Source organism: Mustela erminea, chromosome 9, assembly GCF_009829155.1.
Source record: "Mustela erminea isolate mMusErm1 chromosome 9, mMusErm1.Pri, whole genome shotgun sequence".
Lineage (NCBI taxonomy): Eukaryota > Metazoa > Chordata > Mammalia > Carnivora > Mustelidae > Mustela > Mustela erminea.
The window spans coordinates 56779363-56796042 of NC_045622.1; positions in this window are offsets into that span (position 1 = coordinate 56779363).

The window sequence follows — 16680 nt, forward strand, 5'->3', positions numbered from 1 at the left end:
AATGTAACCAATTAAATTAACTGAAAGACAGAAAAGAAAGAAAATACACAAAATATTTCATGTTGGGAAGACTAAAAATAAAAATATAATTTACACAAATAATGAATTCATTATTTTCCAACTGAAATCCCAATTGCATACCTTTTTTATAGAACTTGACAAGTTGTTTCTGACACTCATCTCAAAAGAGAATACCTGAGAAAAAATATTTTAAGAATAGGAAAAGCTATTATAATGAAAATGGTGTGCTGTTGGTTCGGAAATAGGCAAGATTAATAACAGAATAGAGACCAAAAATAGATCCTCCCCTGTAGGGATTTAATATGTGATGCAGGTGGAATTTCAAATAAGTAGAAAGAGGGGTCTAGTCAATAATTTACTAAGGACAATTATTTATCCAGTTAGAGAAAAATGCATAGTGAGATTCCTTATTGCACACCATATGCAAAAAGAATAAATTCCAAATAGATACTACATTATGACTTATACATATACAAATGATAAATATATTAGAAACAATCAGGGTAATTTATCTATAACATTGGGATAGGGAAGACTTTCCTAAACAACACCAAAACCTAAAAATTATCACAAAAAAGGTAGATATTTTAAACATATCAAAATGTAAAATTTCTGAATAAAAGACACATGCCCTGGGATGCCTGGGTAGCTCAGTTGGTTAAGCATATAACTTTGGCTCACGTTGTGATCGCAGGGTCCTGAGATCAAGTCCCATGTTGGGCTCCTTGCTTGGGGGGAGCCTCCTTCTGCCTCTGCCTGCCGTTCCCCCTGCTTGTGCTTGCTCTCCATTTCTCTCTCTGTCAAATAAATAAATTAAATATTTTAAAAAAGAAAGACGCCATACCCTATCAAAATTCCAAGAGACTTTCTTGCAGAAGTGGAAATGCCAGTCCTCAAATTTGTATAGAATCATAAGACGTCCTGAATATTCAAAGCAATCTTGAAAAAGGACAGAGTTGGAGGACTTCACACTTCAAAATGTACTACAAAGCTACAATAGTTAAAACAATGTGGAATTGGCAAAGGATAGACATATTGACCACTTGATTAGAGTTGAGATCCAGAAATAAACCCATATACCTATGGCCAGTTGATTTTTTTTTATTTTTTTATTTATTTGAGAGAGAGAGAGAGAGCATGAGCCGGGGAAAGGGGCAGAGGGAGAAGCAGGCTCCAGGCTAAGCAGGGAGCCCGACATGGGGCTCAATCCCAGGACTCTGGGATCATGACCTGAGCTGAAGGCAGACTCTTAAATGACTGAGCCACCCAGACACCCCATGGCCAATTTCAATTCACCCCATGAATTTTTTTAAAGGTTTTATTTATTCATTTGAGAGAGTGAGACAAAGACAGAGAGCACAAGCAGGGGGAGAAGCAAAAGGAGAAGGAGAAGCAGATTCCCTGCTAAGCTGGTAGCCTGACTTGGGGCTCAATCCCAAGACCTGGAGATCATGACCTGAGCCGAAGGCAGATGCTTAACAATCTGAGCCACCCAGGTGCCCTGGCCAATTGATTTTTGACAAGGATGCCAAGTTCATTCAGTGGGGAAAGAATTGTTTCTTGTACAAAAGGTGTCGGAACAACTGAATTTCCATATGCAAAAGAATAAAGTTGGACCCTTACCTCACACCATGTACAAAAGTTAATTCAAAGTGGATCAAAGACCTAAGCTTAGGAACTAAAACTACAAAACTCTTTGAAGAAGCATTGAGAGAAATCTTCATGACTATGATTTTATGGTTATGATATCAAAAGCACAGACAACAAAGGAAAACATAGATTGGCCTTCATCACAATTAATAACTTTTGTGCATCAAAGGAGACTATCAAGAAAATGAGAAGACATCCGACAGAATATTTGCAAATACATATCTGATAAGGGTTTGGTATCCAGAATATATAAAGAACTAAAACTTGGGGCACCTGGGGGCTCAATTGGTTAAGTATCACACCCTCTTGGTTTTGGCTCAGGTCATGATCTCAGGGTCATGAAATCAAGCCCGTGCTCAGCAGGGAATCTTCTTGAAAATTCTCTCCCTCTGCTCCTCCCCTGACTCACTCTCTCTTCCTCAAATGAATAAATCTTTTTAAAAAAAGAAGTTAATACTCAGAGTTGGTAAAGGAAATGGAACCATCATTCCTCTGGTGGGAGTGTAGATAGGTCTAACCTCTTGGGAGAGCACCCGGGCCGTATAACACACATGCACCCCCTTGGACCCAGCAGCTGCACTGCAGTGTATGTGAAATGGTCCAGACACTTAGGGTTTGAATGGAGTGAGTTCATCTATAGCTAATGGGGTTCTGGGGCCCCTGACCTTTCCTACACACCACATACACACACTGTTTATTGCTTCACAGGGAAGACAGAATTTGGGATGACATGAACTGAAGCTACACTCACCAAACGTGTAGTGATTTGGGCTTTCTTTTTTTTTTTATTATTTAAATACTTCACTTCTTGGGGTGCCTGGTTGGCTCAGTGGGTTAAAGCCTCTGCCTTTGGCTCGGGTCATGATCCCAGGGTCCCGGGATCAAGCCCCAAATTGGGCTCTCTGCTCAGCTGGGAGCCTGCTTCCCTTCCTCTCTCTTTGCCTTCTTCTCTGCCTACTTGTGATCTCTGTCAAAAAAATAAATAAAATCTTTTAAGAAAAAAACTTCACTTCTTTATTTCAAAGCAAAAATAAAAGACCCTCCCAACCCCTTCCAAAAAACCCCAATAATAGTAACAATAAATCCTGCTAGAAACCATAAGGAAGCACTAAGAGTTTGAGTATTACATTCTACAAGTATGCTGTTTGGATTTTTATTTGTTTTTTAAGCTGGTGACAATACACATATTCTTTTTTTTAAGATTTTATTTATTTATTTGATAGAGAGAGAGATCGTAAGTAGACAGAGAGGCAGGCAGAGAAAGAGGGGGAGGCAGGCTCCCTGCTGAGCAGAGAGCACAATGTGGGGCTCTACCCCAGGACCCCAAGACCATGACCTGAGCCGAAGGCAGAGGCCCAACCCACTGAGCCACCCAGGTGCCCCCTATACATGTATTCTTAAAAACCTTAAAAGTACAGCTAAAGGATTTTGCTTAAATTTAGGGCTGTTTTTTTGTTTTTAAGTTTTTATTTATTTGAGACAGAGAACACAATCAGGGGGTTGCAGGCCGGCAGAGGGAGAAGGAGGCTCCCCACTGAGCAGAGACTCCGATGCAGGGCTTGATCCCAGGACCATGGGATCTCGACCTGAATCAAAGGCAAACACATAACCAACTGAGCCACTCAGTCACCCCTGAAATGAAGTATTAGAGGGCTACTTCAAAATACTGTGGTAAGGGGCACCTGGGTGGCTCAGTGGGTTAAAGCCTCTGCCTTTGGCTCAAGCCATGATCCCAGGGTCCTGGGATCGAGCCCCACATTGGGCTCTCTGCTCAGCAGGGAACCTTTTTCCTCCTCTCTCTTTCTCTCTCTGCCTGCCTCTCTGCCTCCTTGTGATCTCTATCTGTCAAATAAATAAATAAAATCTTAAAAAAAAAAAAAATACCGTGGTAGGACCATGCAGCGATCCTTTGGAGCGTGATGCTGTCCCTTCTGTACTCTAGCAAAAGTTAAGGGACCAGGTTCAAGTGATCATACTTCCAGGGTTGTAATTTGGGCATCATTCAGTGTGAGCTAGTGTGCACAGTGCTTTGAAATGGGCAGGAAAGGAGAAGGTGACCACTTTATTCTGCAAAGTCAGGTGAAAGTTATGTGAATGAGAGGAATACAAACTTCTTTGGTAGATGAAATATAGCAGAAGTGGAGTGGGAGGAAGTGGCCAGAGGGTCCTTCACAAGGAAGTGCAATCCTCAAGATGTTAAGTATGTTTGATTTCAGATGTGGTCAAGGAAAAATCCAGGCACAGCCCTGCAGAAGCTTCCACAGTACTCCCCTTCCTTCCCGGCAGCAGGCAGGCCCCATCTTGCTCCTCAGCGAGCTGGCACAAAGCGAAGGCCGTCAGGCTCCAGGAAGGCAGGTGGCTGTGAAATTCCCAAGGCACCAAAGGGACTGGGTACTGGAAAGGGTGGAGACACCAACTGGAAAGGCTTCATGGGGAGGGGACCATAAGGTAGAGGAGAAGGAGGGGACAGTTGCAAAGACAGTTGGGATCTCCTCTGCAGCCTCCTCATTGAGGCCCCACCCTTCGTTGAAGGATGAGGGACAAGGGACAGAGTAATTCGGGCCCAGTTTCTGCCTGCCCCTCCCTCCATTCCTCCCAACTTTAAAAGGTTTTAGGATGTCGACCTCTGTGAAATGCAGCTCATTCAGTGTGGTGCAGTTTTGAGGGTAGTGGGTAAAGAGATACCTGACCCAGGTGAGGAGGGTCCCCACCCATCTAACGGTCAGAGATATTCAGAACCTAGTTCTTATTTGAACACAGCAGCGAGGAGTGGTTTCAACAAAACAAAAACAAACAAATCAGAACAACAACCAGAAGGAGATGTCCAGGAAGCAGGAGAAAGGCCTAAGCTGGAGATTGATGGTGGGGTGGGGGTGGGGTGGGGTGGGGTCATCAGCTTTTGGGTGGAAGTGAATGAGGTCATCCAAAGAGTATGCAAGGTGAAGAGAGGGCTTGTTACAGAAACCGGAAGACCAGTCAGCCGAAGCCCAGTCAGCCAAAGACCAGCATTAGAGACAAATCCATAGTCCAATAAAGCCAAGACAATACACCAGAGGAACCATGGGGTGTCCCACCGAACACAAAAGAGTCATCACAGGATTTGAGAGAGAGGAGCATTAGGTGAAACTTAAATGAAGCAATATTTTGATGGCTCAGAGCAGAAGAGAGCTATGTGCAAAAGAGCCAACATCCACTGCTAGGTGGAGCCAGGGGCCTGTTACCTTAGAAACAAGCAAGTTTAAACAAGCAAGTTTAAAAAGATGTGATATTCAGAAGTCCCTTATCTGAATCTCTGTATCTGGGCTGTAAATCTTGTCCATTTAGAGAGTTAGATACTCCAGGCAAAAGTTTCTCTCTTACTTGTATAATTTTAAGCAGCAAAGTTTTTGATAGTCTATGATTTTAGAAAATTAAGCTGCTCAGTGAGTAAGAAAGAGGTAGTTACTCAAAGGAGAGGGTTGTTACGATATTTTATAGCTGCTGTATGTCCTAGGGAAAATAGTATATCCTGTTAACGTGGCAGCTGGCTCATCCGTGTCTGTTATTCCAGCCTGATAAATAGCAGGGCAGATTTTTACAGTCCGAACTAATGTTTAGATTTTCAAGAGACAAAAAATGGAAGAGGAATCTGTAAAGACAGAAGAGTGAGTAGGCAGGAAGAAAACCAAAGTGTAAGTCTGACAAAGCATGAGGGTGATTACTGGTGTTGAATGCTACTAAGGAGGTCTAGTTTATTGTGCTACTCTCCAATACACTAGCAACTAGGTGATTTAGATTTTAATTTGAAGTGATAATTACAGGGGTGCCGGGGTGGATCAGTTAAGCGTCTGCCTTCAGCTGAGGTCATGATCCCAGGGTCCTGAGATCCAGCCCCATCAGGTGCCCTGTTCTATGGGGGAACTTGCTTCTCCCTCTCTCTCTGCCTGCCTCTTGCCCTGCTTGTGTGAGCATGCACTCTCTCTCTTTCTCTGTCAAGTGAAATCTTTTTTTAAAAATAAAACTAAAAAAATAATAAAGTGATAATTACAGGGATGCCTGGCTGGCTCAGTCTGTGGTGCATCCAACTCTTGATCTGGCCATGAATTTGAGCTCCACCTTAGATACCGAGATTACTTAACAACAACAAAAAAAATAGGGGAGCCTGGCTGGCTCAGTTGGTAGAACATGTGACTCGATCTCTGGCTTGTGAGTTGAGCCTTACCTTCAATGTAGAAATTACTTAAAAACAGAATGTTTTAAAGCTTTATTTATTTTAAAGGGTGGGGGAGGAGCAGGGGAAGAGGAAGAGACTCTCAAGCAGACTCCTGCTGAGATGGGGGGTGGGCGCCTATCTCACCACCTTGAGATCATGACCTGAACCAAAAATCGTGAGTCCGAGGCTCAACCCACTGAGCCACCCAGGCTCCCCTAAAAATAAAATCATTCTTGGGGCGCCTGGGTGGCTCAGTGGGTTGAGCCGCTGCCTTCGGCTGGGGTCATGATCTCGGGGTCCTGGGATCGAGTCCCGCATCCGGCTCTCTGCTCGGCGGGGAGCCTGCTTCCTCCTCTCTCTCTGCCTGCCTCTCTGCCTACTTGTGATCTCTCTCTGTCAAATAAATAAATAAAATCTTTTAAAAAAATAAAATAAAATCATTCTTTTTTAAAGAAATGATTATATTAAACTTAAAATATATTTTTAATTAAATTAAAATTTTTATTCTTCCATGGCACTTAGCCAAATGTCAAGCGTTCGGTGGCCACAAACTAGAGGCTACCATATTAGTGCAGATACAAAACATTTCCATCACCACAAAAGGTTCACTGAACAGCAGGAAGAGAAATGGGAGTCCCAGCGAGGGTGATCCTTGTGAGGGCAGTCTTCAAGGAGTGATGCGGGCGACGTGCAAACATTAGCGAGCGGTGTTCTTTCTAAAACTCAGGCCTAACAGCACTATTTTCCTGTAACAGCTACTGCGTGACTCCTGCATGCCTCCAGCCCACAAGCCCCGGCTCAGAGCGCTGGGCTCCGCGGCTTCATTGCCTTTCCCGGCCCCGGCAAACTCACTATGGTCCCCAAACTCCATCTCCCAACGTGCCCCGGCGGGCTTCAACGTCTCGTCTTCTTCGGCTTCTGGGAAATGTAGTTTTTAAAGCGTTCCAACTCCGGAAAGGTGCTAGGCTTGAACTAAGGCTCCCATAAGGCAGTGCGTGGGTCACTGCGGTCCTGTCCGGTCAGCCATGAGCGGGTAACGGGATGGACACCCAGGGTTTAGTGGAGCGGGGGCTGAGATGCTGGAGTCCCCAGGGAAGAAAGGATATCAGCTGTGCAAGGTCTCTTCCTGCCGCTCCTTCAGATCGCCGCCGCTCTGCGGCTGCGACGTTGCTCAGCCAAGATGGAGCCGATGGGGGCGCCAGGGCGCCGTAGTGGCTGAGCCGCCACGAGCACCAAGGGACTGGGAGGCAGCATCCAACACGGAGCAGCCTGAGGGCCATTGGGCGGCCCCTGGCGGCAAGCGCACGCGCACGCGCAAAGGCGGGACCTCGCAGCCTCAGTAAACACCGAAGAGGGCCTGCGCTAACAAAGCTTCTCGGGATCAACACTTGGGGGCGCCTTAGCGAAGATAACAGTAAAATAAATAGTATCGTTGAAGTCTTGGGTTCTTTCTGTTGTCCTTTTTCTTATGGTTTGTAAAGCACAGACCCCTTCATTGCCTGTCTTAATTTGATCTTCATAGCAGGATGATAGGTTTTGGGGTTTGGGTTTGTTTCGTTTTTGGTGTAATGTTAGTTTTCCATCATATATCCTTATTATTTCACAGCAGGTTTTTTACAAATGGGACAACGGGTCAGAGAAAGTCACACAGCCAGAGTCCTAGCATAATACAGTGTGAAGGACCAGAGACAGTTCAGGATTCACAGGCCCTAGCCTAGGCTCTGCCTCTCATTTGCTGTAGTTTGTAAATGGAAAGAGGTTGTTGGGAGGATTCAATGAGATCCAGGCGTGAAACTAAATTCCCAAGCAGTCTATAAAGGCAAAATATTATAGTCAGTGGTTGCAGATTGAGGGGCCCATTTCCTCATTTTACAAATTGCAAAACTGAGACACCCAAAAGGGGCAGGAGCTTGCTGCATGTATCAGCAGTCTGTGAGAAAGGGCTGAAGCCAAGCCCTACCGCCACTGAGCCGATGGCCCTTCCCTGCACCCCAAAGATCAGTGTCTTTGTTGGATACAGGCTCAGAGATAGACTTTACTCTGAGAGCCTGGGGGAAGTCCCTATTCCCAATCCTTCTCCTACCCAACTTGGCCCTAATGAAGGAGGGCCCTACTCTCTTGAGATGGCTACCTGAGGCAGGAAGCTAAGGAGGATCTGGAGATTGCTGGAGAAAGAACAGTGTTGCTGGAGCCGTACAGACTCTGCTTCTCAGGACCATGGTCCAGGCAAGGGAAGGAGCCCAGGTGTGACAGAAGAGGGGGTAGTGCTAAGGGAATAGACCCTGAATGGGAAGGAGTGGGAGGACGTGGGGCATTGTTTCAGAGCCTGGGAGGAAATGGGCACTCAGGTGGCCTTTTGTGGCCAGTGACAGCTGGAGGTAGTATATAGAAAGGCTGATGATGAGGAGAGGAAGAGATGCTCATTTTACTGAGGCTGTAGGAGCCATTCTCCTGGCTAGGTGAAGCAGCCAAGTGGTACCACAGGCACAGCATCCCACCACCCAGGATCAGGCAGCTGCCCACCAGAGAAGTGAACTTTTCTCTGTCCCTTGTACTGGTGGAACTGAGCGGTACCCAGCTGGTTCTCTCTGGAAGGCTTGTCCTTAGAGGTTCTGGGGATAGGTGGTGGGGGGATTCTGAGGGACCCTGAGTTCTGGTTGTAGATGGAGACTTCTCAGGCAAGTCATGTAAGGCAAATGTTTGTAGAACTGGAAATCTAAGATTCTTCTCAGTTCCAAGTATCTAGTTCCCTGGGCCTTTAACACTTACCTGTTTTCAGCAGGGAATACAGGCTACAGAGGAAAGGACTCCATTAAGGACACACAAGGAGTTGGGGTAGAACCAATTTAGGATAGGGATCTTTCCATTACATGGCAGTGATCAAACATCTTCATCAAACATTTATCAAGTGTCTGATGTATACTCTGAGAGCAGCTACCTTGGGGTAGCAAATAGGAGCCAGGATTGCCATTGGACCTGGCTTTTAATCAGCCCTGTTTGTGACTTAATGCTGTTACCCTGGGTGAGTCATAACCTCTCTGAGCCTCAAGTCATCTGTAAAGTGGCAGTAGTAAGACCTATCTGGGGTGTGACTATGAATTAATTGAGTTAGGAGCTGCTAAACACCAAGAACAGCACAAGGCATGGGGTTCACACTCAGTAAACATTAGCCACTGTCCTTACTCATGAACATGGATTGAAGCCGGGTTCTACTAGAGCCAGGCAGGGGGAGAGATGCTGCAGCCCCAGGTCTCCTGAGCTCCCAGATACTTTCCCTCCATGCCCTGGGACCCTGTGTTTCTGGAAGTCAGGAGGCCGTGGGGGGTGATGGGGACCCACATCCCCATTTCCTCTTCTAGCCCTGGAGACCTGGCCGGGAACAAGTGCCTCAAAGAGTGTTTACACCTCCACGTGCAACACGATTCCCTTCCTTACAACCTGAGGTCCAGAATGAAGGTGATGCTTGCTCAAAGCCGCGTGTTACAGCCCTGGGCAGTCAGACTCAGAACTGACTGGGGTCTTTAACCCCATCAGGGCTTGGTGTCCTGCACAATCTTTCCTCCCTGCAAGGCAGAAGTCCAAAAATGCTAATAGCAGGAACTTGACCTGCCCCCTCACCCCCATCAAAGCAAGGACTGGAGGGCAGGGAGGGGCCCAGGTGGGCCTGGCATCAGGTACCCTACCCCCAGCTCACCCTGTTAGACGGTAGAGGTCTGGCCCAGTGGTAATTTCAACCCTGGTCCAAGCCTCCATAATGGAGGTCTCCTTCAAACCCCCTATTTTCAGAGGAGGAGAGAAAAACCCAGAGAGACCAAGAACTCACCAAGAGCTCCACAGTGAGGTAGGAGTGAGTCTGGACCGAAATTCTGGTCTCCTGACATTAGGTCAGGGCTCTCTGCCTGGCAATCAATTTGGAGAGGGCAGAGCATAGCTCCATCGCTCCCTCCCAGTGCCCCCTCAGCCCTGCTTGGATCAGCCCTGGCGCTGCCACCTGGGGGGGGCCCTGGTGGGGGAGTGGCAGGGGGGAAGTGGGTGCTTGGAGAGGTAAGGAGAGGCGGAGTAGAGGACCTGGTCAGAGACCGGCCCAGAGCTGACCTGGGACAGGTGCCCTGGGGAAGCTCTTCCTGGTGTGGTGGCTGCTGCAGGATTCCAGAGCCTTACTAATCGGTCTGAGGCAGCAGAGGATAAAAATACCGTGGGAGCACACTCCTGGAGGAGGGGAGCAAAGCAGATTCAGGAATGAGTCACAGAGCCCAGCCCTAAATTTAGAAGGTGCTGAAGGAGGCAACCTCCCCCAGGGGAGAGCACCGTGGAGATGCCCGCTGAGTGGGGGCACCAGGGCCTCAGAGCACGGGGCAGGGGCTGGGGGAAGCTGCCCGTGCAGCCTTGCCTTGTAATGAGAAAACAGACATTTTGAGTTGCCGCTTAGGCATTTTACAAGTATTCACAACCCTGCTCACACCCAGAGTCTGGACATTTAGATGAGGACCTGAGCTTCGGGTTCCCACCACAAATTCCTGCTCAGCTCTTCCTGGTCACTTCAAATGACGACTCAGAGCTGAGCCTGTGAAAATCTAGTGACCTCCACCCTGACCTCCTTAGAAGGAATAGGGGCTTGTGGCCCTGCTCTCTGTCCCCTGCTGGCTGAGGAGCCGGCTGGAGGACTGCCCTTTCCCTGGCTCGTTGAGCCTGTTCTGGGATCTGAAAGTAATTCATCCCCTGACTTGACTTCCTTTGCGTGAGTGTACTGAAACTGCACCTTCAATCAAAAGGACCTAGGGTTTTCACTTTCCCAGAGTGTGAGCTCAGATCCCAAGAGAGCTACCAGCCAACCCCATGTGGGCGATTCATGCCTCCTCGTTCGGCAGATCCTCACCTACATATTCCTTTTTTTTTTTTTTTTAAGATTTTATTTATTTATTTGACAGACAGAGATCACAAGTAGGCAGAGAGGCAGGCAGAGAGAGAGAGAGAGAGAGGAGGAAGCGGGCATCCTGCTGAGCAGAGAGCCGTATTCGATGGGGGGGGGGGGGCTCAATCCCAGGACCCTGAGATCATGACCTGAGCCAAAGGCAGAGACTTTAACCCACTGAGCCACCCAGGCGCCCTGTCACCTACATATTCCTGACAGACCAACCCCGAGGTCTCTAACACGTGCCTCGTGAAAGCTGAGACTGTCCCGGGCCTGGACCACATATGGATTTGGACCCCAGAATGAACACTGAGCCGGGGCAGAGCCTTTAGCCCCATCCTCAGAGTCCCTAGTGTGCCTTCCCCACACCAGCCCTTCCTCCGGTCCTGGGAACCAGCCCTGGCACGTGGACATCTCAGTTCTGTCCTGCCCACTGGCTGGTCACGGCCACGCTCCCCATGTATACAGCTGTTGGACGCTGGTGGCAGGGGAGGGGGGGCATCTGTGGGGACACGGAGCTAATGTCCTCCTGAATGAAGGCCTCCAGAAGGGGACCCATCCAGGCCTTTGGCATCTGTTTGGGAAAGGGGAATGAGGAAGGGGGACAGAATGTCCTAGGGCTCACCTCTGCTTGATTCTCTACCTCCTGGCTCCAGATGAACCCAGGTGGCTTCTTTTCTTCACATCAGAAGAGAAAGGTCCTACCTCCAGGTCAGGGAACAAAGATGCAGGAGAGAGGCCATCCTTGGGGACAAATGTCAGACCTCAGGGGAAGGGGGCTCAGGAGCTGTGGCCTTTATTGAACACTCAATGCTTGCCAGGCACTGGAAGAACTGAGACACAGAGAGCTTCAGTAACTTGTTCTCCATCACACAGTAAAAGGTTCTAAGCCAGACAGCCTGGCTTCCCGGCTCCCCAGCTCCAGCGCTTAGCCATCAGGCCCGAGGGCTGAGCAGGTGTATGTCACGGCATCTGCCCGGCCTTTGTTCCCATCCTCCTTCCACACCTTCCAGTCCCTGTGTCCTGGAGCTCTGGGAGCTGTGCTCTGGGCCTGCAGGGTCTTGCTGCCCAGGTTACCCCCAGGTTTGGGGGAGGGAGGAGCCTAGCAAGATCCCCACACCATGCAGGACCTCACAATGTACAGAGCCCCCTGCCAGCCTCAGCCTGGTGGGGGAATCTTGAATGCCACTGCTTGACAGGATAACAGGCCTAGAAAGGTGCTCAGGGTAGGTAGAGTCTGAAGCAGAACCATGAGGACCCCCTCCATGGGAGGGCCCCAGACCCGGATGGCCTTGCCCCCCTGGGTCTCCCCTGCTGATGTTGTCAATCCGGCTCTGCTGCTCCAGGAATCCAGTTTGATTGCTGGGTCGATGCAGCCTTCCAAATGCCCTGGAATTTCCTGTCAGAGGCTCCTGATCCATCTGCCTGACCTTTGGCCCTCCCTAAGGCTGTGCTCAGGCCACTAACAGTGCAGGTAGAGGCGTCCTTGCCTGTCTTCAGGAAGGTCAAAATTGTCTGGCTCTTCTACCCAGGCAAGAAACCCAGCATGGACACGAGTGCCCCTTTTCTGGCAGCCCACACAATTTCCTTCTTTCGGTTTCTTATTTTTTAATCTCAAAGCTGGGCCCACAGCACCCTGACTCAGGCAAGTTTCCACCCCCTGGGATGAGAGGGCCTCTAGGGAGCACTTCAGATCACCCTTTGGCTGGTGGGAGGGGCTATTGCTCTTCCTGAGGGGAGAGGCTCCTCTGTCAGGCCTGCTTGGGGAACTGGGACCTGCCCAAGGACACAGCCTGGCCCACAAAGCTTCCCCCACATCCCTCCTGCCCCACACCCAGGGACACCAAGGGTGGGTTCTGTTTCTTGCTGGGCCTTATTTTCCTCATCTGTGCAATGGGGATAATGGTCCCTGCCTGACCTTCCACCTCAAGTTGCTGTAAAAGTCAGAAAACATGAGTATGAATGTTCTTACTCTGGCCCAGCACCTCCTCACAGAGGGGCTGTGTGTGTGTGTGTGTGTGTGTGTGTGTGTACGCACACAGGTGTGCACACGTAACAGCTGCGACTCCTGGGTGCTGTCTGGGGATTGAGGTCTGGAGAGGACTGATGTGCCAGCGGGCAGAGCTCCGAGGATTTGTGCTGTGGGTGACAGGTTGCCAGATGTAGCCAGTATTGGGAGCTTACTTATACGAAAAAGGATTCTTTGCCAACCTGGAAATCAAATTTTACTCGGTGTCCTGTGTTTTATCTGGCAACACTCCGTGGGTGCACTGGGTGACCTGGTGTGCCCAAGCCCATATAGCCGGGTGGGACTGGCCATGCAGGAGACTGAGGGGGCATGTGGCTGTGTGGGACTGTGACAGGACACCAGTGTAAAGGTCTGTGGCTATGACAGCGTCACCAAGAGAGGACAGGATGTGGTTAACTGTGGGCTCTCTGGGACTCCCTCAGGCTCTAGCTGCCCCCTCAGGGCAGGGTTTGGGCTGTTTGCTCAGCGAGGCCCAGCAAGGGTAGGGACCCACCCTGGGCAAACACTTAGATCCGGCTCCACATGGGACTGGGCTGCAGAGCTATGGCCACCTGCCATCAGACTGTAAAGGGCACATGCCTCTCAAGGCCAAGCCAGCCCTGGGGGCCTCAGAGTGCTCTGTCCTGGGCCCTTCCAGAGGGGCCTCTGGAACTACTTCTCAACTCTGTTGCTTCCTGGTGACATCACACAGGTCACTGCCTGATCTTCTAGAACAGTGCCCCCAGGACATTGCCTCGTTGCTATGGGCAACCTGGGAATTTCTCCACCCAAACTGGCAGGCTGGGTTACCACTGAGGAGGGGGTGGGGGGGAGAAGGGGCCAGGGGGGGCCCTTCTCCTAATCTCCCAGAGGGGAGATCGGGGCAGCCATCCGTCTGTCTGACTAGATGGTGAGTAGGAGGGAACACCCAGGAGCAAGTCAAGACTTGGTGGTCCTCATTGTCCAGGACACTGGGGAGGGTGGGGGCTCTGGGCAGAGGCTGAATCTTAAGACAGAGAGAGGCTGGTGACTGTACCCAAATCCCCAGCTACAAGGGAGTGAAAGCGGTGGCATCTAATGGGGAGCAGGGGTGGAGCCTTGGGTTAGGAGCTGGGAGACCTAGGTTCTTACCTCTATTTTGTCCGTGCTAGCTGGGCCTTTGTTTCCCCATCTGTACAGTGCAGGTAGCATTAGCCTGAGGATCTCCGGTTCTGCTCTCTCTGTGAGGGGTATGTGGAAGGCCCAGCACTTGCCCAGTGCCCTAGGTAATTTCTCCTCACATACCCATGATGTCTCTCAGTTTGCTAAGCACCTTCTCCTTCTCATATAAGCTCCTGCCTTCCACACCCACTCTGATTCCGACTCTGTGATGCCCCATTCTGGGGCTTGGGACTCAGGAGCCAGACCTGGGCCGTGCTTTGGGGGCCCAAAGAAATACCTGGATCTACCTCCGGTGGAAGGGCCCTATGATTGGAGTAGGGGGCTGCAAGGGGCCGAGCAGGGGGCATGCCTTGCCAACCTTTCCACTGTTTAATCTTTCATGAGAATTTTAACAACCATTGCAATGAGATGTTACCTTAACACTTTTGGTTGGAAACATATCATTTTTGGACGGTATATTCTCTCTACCTCCCCTCCCAGTTATATTTCTGACTATTTGGGGGTAAAACTGCACACGTACAACTCTTTTCATTTCAATAATTCTCAGAGAGTAGGTATTTTTATTTTAGAAGAAGAAACAGGCTTAGAGGGGAATTGTCACCTGCCCTCGGTCACACAGTTAGGAAACAGTGTAGCTTGGATTTGAACTCAGGTCCACAGGCCCTTTGCACTGCCAGGCTATGGGAAGCAGGGGTGGCCAAGTTCTAGAACTCCTCTCCAGACTCCTCTCCAAGGTCCTTGTCCCAACCTGCCTGGGCTCACTCTTCTGTCCTTGAGCAGACAGGGTCCTTTTCTCTTGCTCAGGGGTGTTTGTCAGTCATGTTTCAGAGGCTGTGATAAACCCCTGAGCTATAGATACCTAAATTTGGGGGGCCTGGGGGGCTTGCAAGGACAAATGAATGATGAGTAGAATGGGGAGTGATTGTGTCCATCCACTGGCTAGCTAGCTTGGCCTGAACCCAGAACCCAGGGTTGAGCCCAAGGCATGGCCATCGAAGCAGGGGTACCAGGCCACTTATTTCTTCTGACTCAAGACCAGGAAGATTCATTCTTGGTTAATCAATGGTTTCTGCCATCTGTACCTCCCTGAGTTTATGGTCTCTCTCAGACTGGCAGCTCTCCATCAGTCTGCCCCTTACTGCTGTCACCCCACCATACCTCTTTTACCCCAGACTGGGTGATGGGCATGAAAGGTTTATTGCTCTGGTACTTGCTGTCTGCTGAGATGTTGCTGGGGCCCTAAGAATGCAGGATCCACCAAGCCACTGTTCCCATCTCTTTTCATTAGATCCCAGAGGCGACAGCTCACAAAGTAGGCTCTGTGGATTCCTTCTTTGAGTCTCCCAGCCGCTTGACTGTGATGTCAGATAAAACCACTGAGGCCAGGGGAGGGACAGTGACCTGTCTAGAGTTGGGGTCGATAGAGAGGAGGTACACAGCAGAGAACCATAGGCTTGGTTTCCTGAGCTTCGAGCCATCCCCCTGCTGCCCACGCCCACATATTTAAAGAATTTGGGTTAGAAAGGGTGGGGTGATTATCTGACTATTACCCCCACATACTGGAGATTGAAGGTGATCACACCTCACGGGGACCTGCAACTCCTTTTACAGGATTTACTTTGCAGAATACCCCTTGAGGTCACCTGCCATCACAGCTCCCTGCTCACCCTCCTGCGCTTGTAAAATCAGGCCTGATTCACAAAGGGCTTAGAGCCCTAAGCTCTGTAGGAAGAAACACCTCTATCTGTGAACCCACTGTGACAACTCATCTTTCTCTAGCACCTTTAGGAAAAGCTATTCCATCCCAGCACTCTAGGATGGTGAGGATAAGAGGTTATACATTCTGATTCCTTCATTCTACGGACAGGAAACTAGGGCCCAGAGAGGATGGAGGTGCCAGAGCAGGGAAAGGAACTCTGGGGTGGGAGGAGGCTGAGATCTGGGTACTTTATAGGATAACTATGTACTTGCTCTGTGACCCTGGGCAAGTAAGCTGCCCATCCAGGTGAACTCCCATGGGCCCTCCCTGCCCGTTGGTGGTGAAGGGCCAGTCACTGGTGTGAGTGAATGCTCGGCCTTGGGCCATCTGCCATGCTCATTCTGGCCTGGCCTGGGAGAAGTTGAACTATTGGCCTCAGTTCACACAGAGTGGCTGGAGACAGGGCTGGCACTAGGACCCAGGGGGGCAGATGGCAGCCTCCCTGGCTGGAAGGGACGGCTGGAGGAGTACTGGTGGAGGTAACCCGCCTCCGCCTTGGCTTTGGAGCTCTGGCCAGCTCTGCCTGGGGAGGAATAGGGGATGCTCTTGAGAGCCTAGTCTAGTCCATGGGAGGTGTGCGGGCAGGTGACTGGGTGCTTAGGACGGGTGGTGGTGGACGATGGCCAGAGTCCTGGGCTGGAGGGGCCCTGGTTAAAGCTCTCACTTTGGAGTAAGACTCAGAGATGTTACCCAAGTCTGGTCAGTCTGGGAACCTGGAGGCTAGTAGGTTCGATCAACTTCCTTCTGGGTTTGCGAACCTCACTGGGAACTGAGTTAGAAGTGTGTAGGCTTGGTGTGCCTCGTCGTTGGTGGGGGATGTAAGCTTCGGCATCTCGAGTTGCTTTTGACTGTGGCGGGGGTGTGCGCCCATGTTTGGGTCTCTGGAGTGTCGTGTGTGGGTGTCTCTGGGATGTCTGGGGACAGCGTGCCTGTGTGTAAGTAGGTTGTTGCAGGGGTGTATAACTGTGCGTATGGGA